Below are 8,993 nucleotides of genomic sequence, written 5' to 3'. Positions count from 1 at the left end.
CATAATGGGCCTTAAAAATAATTTTCCTCCTGGGGCACCCGGGTGGCTCAGTCAGTTAGGCGGCCGACTTGATTTTGGCTCAGGTCATGATCTCAGGGTCCTGGGATTGAGCCCCTTGTGGGGCTCCCCACTCAGCAGAGGGTCTGCTTCTTCCTCTGCCTCTGCCCCTCCCCCTGTTCATGCTCTCTCTCTCTCTCAAATAAATAAAATTTTAAGAATAATAATAATTTTTCTTCTAAGTAACGACCCAACTGGGTGCATCAAAATCAAGAAGGACGTGGCGAGGGGTGTGGGGAGTCTTACTAGTGTCCAGGGAATGTAACCCCCAAATGACAGGTTGGGACAGTGTGGTCACGCCTTGAAGGTAGAGTGAGCCAGCATCCACAGAGACCTGGAGCTTGGGTGGCCCATCTGTCCTGCGTGCTGTCACGTTAGACCTCAGGTGGGTGAGAGCATTGGGCAGTGTCATTCCCCATTTTGCGGATGGGAAACAGAGACAGACAGTGACATGCCCGTCACCCAGCAGCCTCATAGGCTCCGCATCCAGCTCTTCTGGACCTTGGTCTGGTGTCTTTCTGGGCGCCATGCCACTGCTCTCCTCCTGTGACCTTTGCGTGCCAAGAAAAAAGTTCTCTGGGACCCTGATGAGGGCACATTGCAGTTAAGTTATATTAATATATGTCCACAGCAAGTGATGATTTACGAACGAGAGAACCAGAATTATATTTATAGTCATTACAGACCGTAAGTTCCATGTTTGAATGTCTCCGGCTCTGCAGAGATCTTTCTGAGAGCGTGTTGTTTAAAACGATGTCCATGCCCTGAGAGGCCAGATCTGCAGAACACAAACATTGCAAGTTCTTTGTTTTTGGCTTGCTTTGGTGGTGGTAGAGCGGATTGCCCAGAACAGGTGGGGAGCCCTGAGAGGGCAGAGTGGAAGCCGGGTTCCGACTGGGAGGTTGTCCAGCCGCTGCCCACTCCTGCCCGGACTGGAGCCAGCTCTGGGGAAGGAGCAGGCCAGCCCCATGGTTACAGCAGGGTGAGCGGGACCTGGCTTGACCCCCAGGAGGACTGTCCAGGCTCCCTGTGGACTGCTGCAGACTCAGCTTGTGAATTCTGCCTTGAGGTTTGGGGGTACCCGGTGGGTAGATACTGTATTTGGCATGAAGCATTGAGTCTGGGGTAGTACAGAGTAGAGCTCAGGCACTTCCTGGAAACACTGCCATCTGCCCATTCTAAGGGACTGCTTTTGTCTAGAAATTGAGGTGGTGTTGGATAAGAGCCAGCCACCGGGCAGGCCACAGACTGTACTGGGGTGTACCTTAAAAGGGGGCAGCTGTGATGGGATTTTAGAATAGGCGTTCAAAAGAGTCTGCCCTTTGAGATGGAGACCGTCATGCCCTTTGCACGTCACTGAAAGTGGGTTGTTTGTGCCATTGGTTCTTCTAAAAGTCACGACTCTTTTATTTCCTTGAAATGTCACTAGATTTTTGAAGCACTGACCATTTAAACTAGAAGCTTGCAAATCATTGTATGTATTTTTAAATGATGAGCATGGTTTAAAAGGAGCCTAATTTTGAGTACATGATTTCTCCAAAAGGAACATCATATATTTGGAGGGGCGGTGGCGGTGGCATCACAGAGAGGGGATCCTGTGCAGAAATGTGTGTTCTTTACATGTCTTTTCCATACACCTGTCTCAAGGGTATGGGGTTTTCCTCTTTAAAAACCAGCCAGGCAAGAAGGTGACTTTGGTAAAAATTTGGCAGCTGGATGGAATGTTCTAGTGAACTTAGGAGTGTGTGCGTATGCGTGTGTGTGTGTGTGTGATTGGGAAAAGTGGGAGAAACTATAAGGAAGTGTTTTAAATAAAAATATATATATACCTAAGAATGGTCTTTGATAATCTTCGTAGTGATGCTGAATGTTCCGGAATCTTGTTTCTGAGAAGAGTTTGTGGGTCTTTTGTTTTGGGTCGAATTGTACAGAGCCCTACTCTCTTTGATGATGCAGAGCCTTGTGAAAAGTGGTCCCCCAGGCCACACAGAACCCTGGCACACCTGGCAGGAGGCCAGACTGCAGGACATTTTGGCAGATGATTGACAGGTCTGATGACTGGCAGCTGTGGGGAACGTGTTACTATTTTTACCCTGTTGTACTGCTTTCAATGTAAAGTCCTGACTTTAAATAAATTGTAACAATGTTTTATGATATAAAAGCCCATTAGGCATATCTTATATCAAATATAAGAATTTAATGATTAGTATGAGGTGGTCATGTGGACTCTCCCAGAAGTATGAGGGCATGTTTTTTTTTCCCTTCTTAAATGCATTTTTAGTACCTAAATAATATATACATTTTTCAAAAGAAATTACAGATGAGTGAAAAGAAAAAAAATCACCTGCTATTAGACCATCTGATTATAACCACTGTTAACATTTTCGTATATCTCTTTTCAGACTTTTTGTATGCGCCTGTATCCATTTCATTTCTTTTTCATGAAATACAATTATGTTATACATAACTGTTCGGTAACTTTTTTCAATTGTGACATTATATCATGACTTATGTCACTCAGGAGGTAAATTTCATCATTTTTAATGTGTGTATGGGTTTTCCCACGGATACTTGGGTGGTTCCCAATTTTTTTTGGTCACGGTCAAGGATATGATGAAATCTGTTGGTCTAACATCTTTGTAAACTTGTCAGATTTACTGAGGATCATTTCTAAAATCGGACTCGGTAGTTTCGAAGTGTGGGGAGCAGCACCCACGCTGCTCCGTGTCTCCTCTTGTCCTTGCTGGGCACACGGGAGACTGCACTCCAGCCCCCTCATCTGAAGTCATGCAGGGTCCTGTGACCTTCTGGTCAGTGAGACCTGAGGAGAAGAGACCTGGGAAGCTCCCAGGCCGAGACTGTGAGATGCCCATGACCCGTTCTCCAGGCTGTGCACCCTTGCCTACACACGGGGTGATGTCCCGGCCCTGGGGCGTCTGTCAGCCGGGGTCCTTGAGGGACTGCAGAAGAACCTCCTTCTCCCCTCATGCCACCCACCCACACGCCTGCACGGACATGGAGCATGGGGTAAACGGTAAGCCTCGGGCATCACGCCACTGGGGTTTCAGGGCTAATTTGTCACTGCAGCATAACATGTCCTATCTGGACTAACAGAAAAGGCTACACATGTTTTTAGGACTTTTAATATATATTGCCTCTAATTGCCTTCCTGAAAGATGATTCCAAATTATACTCCCACCAGCATTGTTTGAGAATGTCCTGCTCCCCTTTTAACACTGGTGTTCCCATGGGGCAGTGGTGCTAGTTTCGGTATGCGTTGTTTGATTCAAGTGTGACCCTCACTAGCAAAACTATCGATTGGAAAGTATTCTTTTGTACTTCACTTATTCATCTCCTCTGGCCCCTTTTCTCATAAGATGTGTAGCTTTCTTAGTGATTTCTAAGAAGTTCTTCCTTTCCCCATAAATATCTCTAAAAAAAAAAAAAGTACGTATGGCTTTTTAAAATGTTTAGACATTTAAGCATTTCTTTCTTTTTATTCAAACCTATCTTTTCCTTCATGCCTGCTACCTTTGCTGTCAGGCTTATGAAGATCTTTCGGATCCTAATTCCAAGACTGTATAAATAGTCATCAGGATTTTATTCTTACACTCTCATTGTTTTTAAGCAGTTAAATCTATGGTGGGTGGGGGGATGGGTGAACAAAGGGAAGGAGATTGAGAGCACACATATCATGAGGAGCAGTGAGTGAGAGATAGGCTTGTTTGATCACTATATCGCATGCCCGAAACTAATATTAGTGCATGCACTATACTGGAATTAAAAAAAAAAAATAGGCCAATAAAAAGTTAAATCTATGATCCATCAAGAATTTTTTTTTCCAAATTGGGGAATGTGTCCTTTCTCTACAGATATGAAATTCCATTTTTTACTGTATACCCAATCCTTCTATATCATTAAGTGTCCTTCCGAGATTTCTGTGTAACACGCCTGGCACTGGTACCCCACTGTTTGCCATCACATGTTTAGACTAAATGTCTCCATGAATTAAACTTTTTCAAAAAAATTTTAGTACTTTTTGTATATGACTATTTCTAAAAGAAATTTGGGATCATTTTGTAATGTTTAGAAGAATTGGGCATTGGATCATGTAAAAATTTATAGCTTACTCCTATAATTCTTCAGAGAGAAGTAACATCTTTATAATATTTCAACTTTGATTTCAGTAACTTTATAAAGTATTATGTAACCTTGATATATTTTTTCTAGCATGGGTAATTTTTGAAGCTGTGCTTCTATTGTAAATGAGCTCTCTTGTTCATTGCATTTTCCAACTGCTTACTGTTTATATAAAGCACTACTTTTTTTTTAAATGAAAATTAGACTCACTTTTATTTAAAGCATAAGAGCTGTATAAATGTACACATTAGGGGAAGACAGAGAGACTCAAATTTCAAAATAATGAAAATCCCTCTGCCCTAAGATAGTCAACAGTTGGTGCATAGTCCCCCAATTTCTTTTTTCTAAAAATGTTTTTCTCTTTTATCCTTCTGAGCATATGCTACACTACAACTCTTCCACTTCTTGCATTTTTTACTTGGCAATAGATCTCGGGTATCTTCCTGGGTCAGTACACGTCAATCTACCTCATTCTTAGCTCTGCATAGAGAGCAGTGAGTGCGTCTTCTGGTTTATTTAATGTGGCAGTTGGTGGTTCATCTTGTAACCAGCCAATTACTGAGTTTTCTTTTCTTCTAGTGGTTTTGTTGTTATTCTTTTGCCTCTCTCAGGTAGATAATGGTTCTGTGGTGATGATAATTTTACCTCCATATTTTTAATTATCTTATTTCCCCTCATCACATTGATCACTTTTGGAAGAACGTTAAGTAACATGTATATAATTGTGCTGGTTTTGTACATTCTTCATAAATGTATTTTTTACTTAGCAAGAATACTTCTAGTGTTTCTCTAGAAGTATAAATTTGACTCTCAGTGTAAGATATTCTTAACATTTGAATTTATATATTAAAATGATGTCTTTCTAGTTTGCTGAAAGCTTTATGAGTAATGGATGTTAGAATTTTATTAAATTCCTTTTTTTCACATCTGTCAAGATGATCAAATGGTTTTTATCATGACCTAAGACAAATCTTTTTCATAGACTTGTTAATGTCTTAGCTCTCTTTGCATTTCTAGAAAAACCTGGTATCGGCATAGTGTAGTGTTCTTTTAATATAGATCTCCACCCAGTGTTAACAGTGGTTATTTATGGTGGGTTCGTTTATGGTAGATTTTTATTTTGTGTTCTTGTCTGTATTTTCTGACTTTTCTACAGGTCTCATGTCTTACTTGTATAATAAAAAGAGCTTTAAAGTATGAAGAATATTCTGAATTTGGCTTGCTCCTAACTTCAGATTTTTCGTTGTTAAGATGGATAGTTGTGTGATTTTTTTTGTCCTGCTTTGTCAGGTTCTGGTGTTGGGTTTATGTTAATTTCTTTAAAAACAAAACAAAACAAGAACTTGGGGAGCTCTTGCTCTCTTTTTTTCTATGCCCTGGAAACAGTTTAAATAATACTGAGAATTTTTTGCTCCTTCATGTTTTTATAATCTGTGTAAAACTGTCCAAGTCTAGTGCCTTTTTAGGAAATAATTCTTTGACACCTTTTAAAAATGTTTTCCAGGCTCATTGGTCTCTGCAGACTTTCTTCCTATTCTGTGAGTTTTGGGCCATTTAAGTTTGTTAATAAAGATTCCATTAAGATTTCCAGATTTTCCCATATGGAGTATTATCCTTTTTCATCCATAACATTGTGTGTCTGTGCTTTCCCTTTATTCTGAGTGGTTTTTCCAGACTTATTTTATCAGTCTTTTCAAGGCACTTAAATCCTAATTTACTCTTTTACCGTTTTATGATTTTTTGGTTAGTTTTTGTTATTTCCTTAATTTTTTTTTCACTTTCTTTAGTTGAATTCCATTTTAACTTTGTCTAATTTAATGATGGATGCCGTTCCTAGCAATTGTAAGGTTGTGACTTCTCTTCTGAATACTTCTTCATCCATATCCCTCATATTTTTAGGTAGGGTGTTCTAAGTTATAAACAATTTGCAATTTCAGATTTAACTTCATTTTTCACTGGAGAGCTATTTGAAATTATGCTTTCAAATTTCCAGGTATTTTGATATTTGCTGTTGTTGTTTTTAACATTTGTTACACATTTCGAGTTTAACTGCTTTGCTGTCAAAGAGGGTATGGCCTGTACAGTTTCTGCATTAGAGTCTACTGCTATCTTCTTGGGACCTAACAACTTGTCAATTTTAGTAAATATTCCCAGGAAACTGGAAAAGAAGATATATTCTCTGAAGGGAACATAATTCAGTCTCTCTGTATTAATTTGACCTTATTAATTTTAATATTATGGACAGTTAATTTTTACTTACTTGATCCATTAAAGACTAAGGAAAGTGTGTGCATCTTCCACTACTGTGGAATTTCTATTTCTCTTCTGTTTCTAATGGTTTTTGCTTAATGTGTTTCAGTATGATGTTATTTGGCAAATTATCTTTTTATATTTAAGGCCAAAATATGTCCCTTTGAAGACTTGTATATCTTTGTGCATTTCACTTGATTTTATTGTAACAGAGTTGTTTATATAGAAATACATAGTTCAGTAAAATGTTTGTGTCTGTTTTTAAGTCAACAAAAATCTTTCAGGATTTCAAAAACCCTTTGTATCTTAAGAAGGTATGGGGCTCCTGGGTGGCCTAGTGGGTTAAAGCCTCTGCCTTCAGCTCAGGTCATGATCTCAGGGTCCTGGGATCAAGCCCCGCATCAGGCTCTCTGCTCAGCAGGGAGCCTGCTTCCCTTCCTCTCTCTCTGCCTGCCTCTCTGCCTGCTTGTGATCTCTGTCGAATAAATAAATAAAATCTTTAAAAAAAAAAAAAAAAGGTATTTTGGAAGCTCTTGATCTCCCCAAGGGTAGGTTGATGTTCTCTGGGGTCGCTTCCTGAGCCAAAGCAAGGATGGCAGTGGGGGGTGAGGTCCATACGCTTTTGGTGGAACAGATTGAGAGTTTTTGAGTATGCCAACATTTCCAGTTCCTGCTTTGGGACAGCCCCGTGCTTGAGTATGCTTAGGGGACACCTGACCTTCAGGTGGTGACCTTTTGCCTTGATGGGGCCAATACCAGAGCTCTTTCCAACCCAACAGACATGTTTCTCCTGCAGGTCTAGCAATCCGAGCAGAAGGCAGCCGAGTGTATTGTATGTTTGTGTTCCTGGCTGTGCGGGGAAAGTTAATCTCAAAGACTCATTCTACCAGAAAAGATTTTTCCAGAGCTGTTTGAGCAGATATTCATGTGACAAAGTCTGCATCAGGCAGAGAACCAACTCTTTCCAAACACGTATAGGTGGTGTGACTCTCAACCCACAGCTCAGGAGTGGAAGAAATAAGATCTCTCTTCTCCCCTCATTCAAGTTCGTTTCTGGTTTGAGTCCCCGTTCTACCAGGCCCGTGCAATTTGATCTTGGTCAGTTCTGGGACCCCCTTTTCTTCAGTGTGAGTCTTCAGAGGTCCTGCGGGGGCTTACATATCTTTCGAGGTTTGGGGAGGAGGGATCTAGTGCCTGCCAAGGTGTCCTCTGTCCCTGCCCCACTCTGTCTCCCACTCCGCTCCCTCTGGGTCCTGCTTGTGTACTTGGGAGTATGAGAATATCTCAGACATTGCCATGCCCTGGCGGTCTCTCCGCGGCCGTCCCTTTTGACAGCAAAGGTTACAGGTGGAGGGTGATTTAACCTGAAGGAACTGCTGTGTGGCCCAGATGTGTTGGCGTAGGAGCTCACCACCGAAGTGTTTCTGTGTTTCTGTGGCCACGGACACAGGCTCTTTGCTGACAGCTCCCGTCCGCAGGCCCTCAGCTAACTTTTGGGTTAGCCTGTGGCCCTACCTGCCGCGAGCCACCTCCCTGAGGGGTCTCCTCACACCACATCGGGCCCTGCCTTTTACCTCTCAGGGCATTTGGCCAAGTTGACCTGGCTTTTGAAATAACCCTCCCAAGACGCTTAAGTTTTCCTTCCCAGTCCTATCTCACTTCTGACTATCCCTCCTTCCTACACTCCTCCTCCTGCTTTGGAGTGTTGGGGTCTCCAAGCATCCTGCCCAGGGCCACCTTCCCTGACACTCTGCCCCTGGCCATTTCAGGACCTCCGTGATGATTTCATCAGCGGTCGCCCCCACTCTCCCACCCCTCCCACCCCCGTTCAGCTCCCATCCTCCAGTGCCACCGCCCTCCCCTCTGCACTGGCCCATCTTTGCTGCCTGTGCAGCGACTCGTGATGTTGGGGTCCTCCCTCGGGCTGTCTCGCCTCTTCATCCCTGCCCCACTCTGCAGACGGACCACCCCGCCTGCTCCCGGCCTCCATCATCCCAGAGCTCCTCCACCCTCTAGTTCCTCTTATGTGAAGCTGCCCAGAGGCCTCTTCCCACGGCTGGAGACATCAGGTTCTAGCCCACGCCCCACCCCCGCAAGGGGACATGCTCCCCACCTGGCTGGCCTCCTGCTTCTCCTCCGCTTGCCTGGAACCCTTCCGGAAGCTCTGCCAGCCTGGGAACGCAGAGGTGAGAGTCCCCAAGTTTCCCCAGGTATGTACCTGTAGGGGTGAGGTGAGACTGTATGTTCTGGTGCTAATGGAACCCAGCTGATTTGGAGGGGAGGGGTCTGTGGGGTCCAGAACAGGGGCCAGAGCACAGCCGGCTTCTCCAGAACCGGGAGATCCCAGGCCACTCCAAAAGGCCTCAGACCTGTGAGACCTCAGGCTTCCGGGCCCCTGCCCTGGGAGGGAGCCGGCTGTGACTCTGTGCCTGCCTCACGCTTCCCTCGCCACAGCCCCGAGTTTGTGGCCTGTGTGTGCTGGCGGTCTTCAGAGGGTGGTCTGCAGACCAGAGGCTTCGGAGCTACCTGGGGTTTCCAGGCCCTCT

This window comes from Lontra canadensis, unplaced genomic scaffold (genome assembly GCF_010015895.1).
Source record: "Lontra canadensis isolate GAN:19392208 unplaced genomic scaffold, GSC_riverotter_1.0 scaffold94, whole genome shotgun sequence".
In the NCBI taxonomy this organism is placed as follows: domain Eukaryota; kingdom Metazoa; phylum Chordata; class Mammalia; order Carnivora; family Mustelidae; genus Lontra; species Lontra canadensis.
This window is presented reverse-complemented; position numbering follows the sequence as displayed.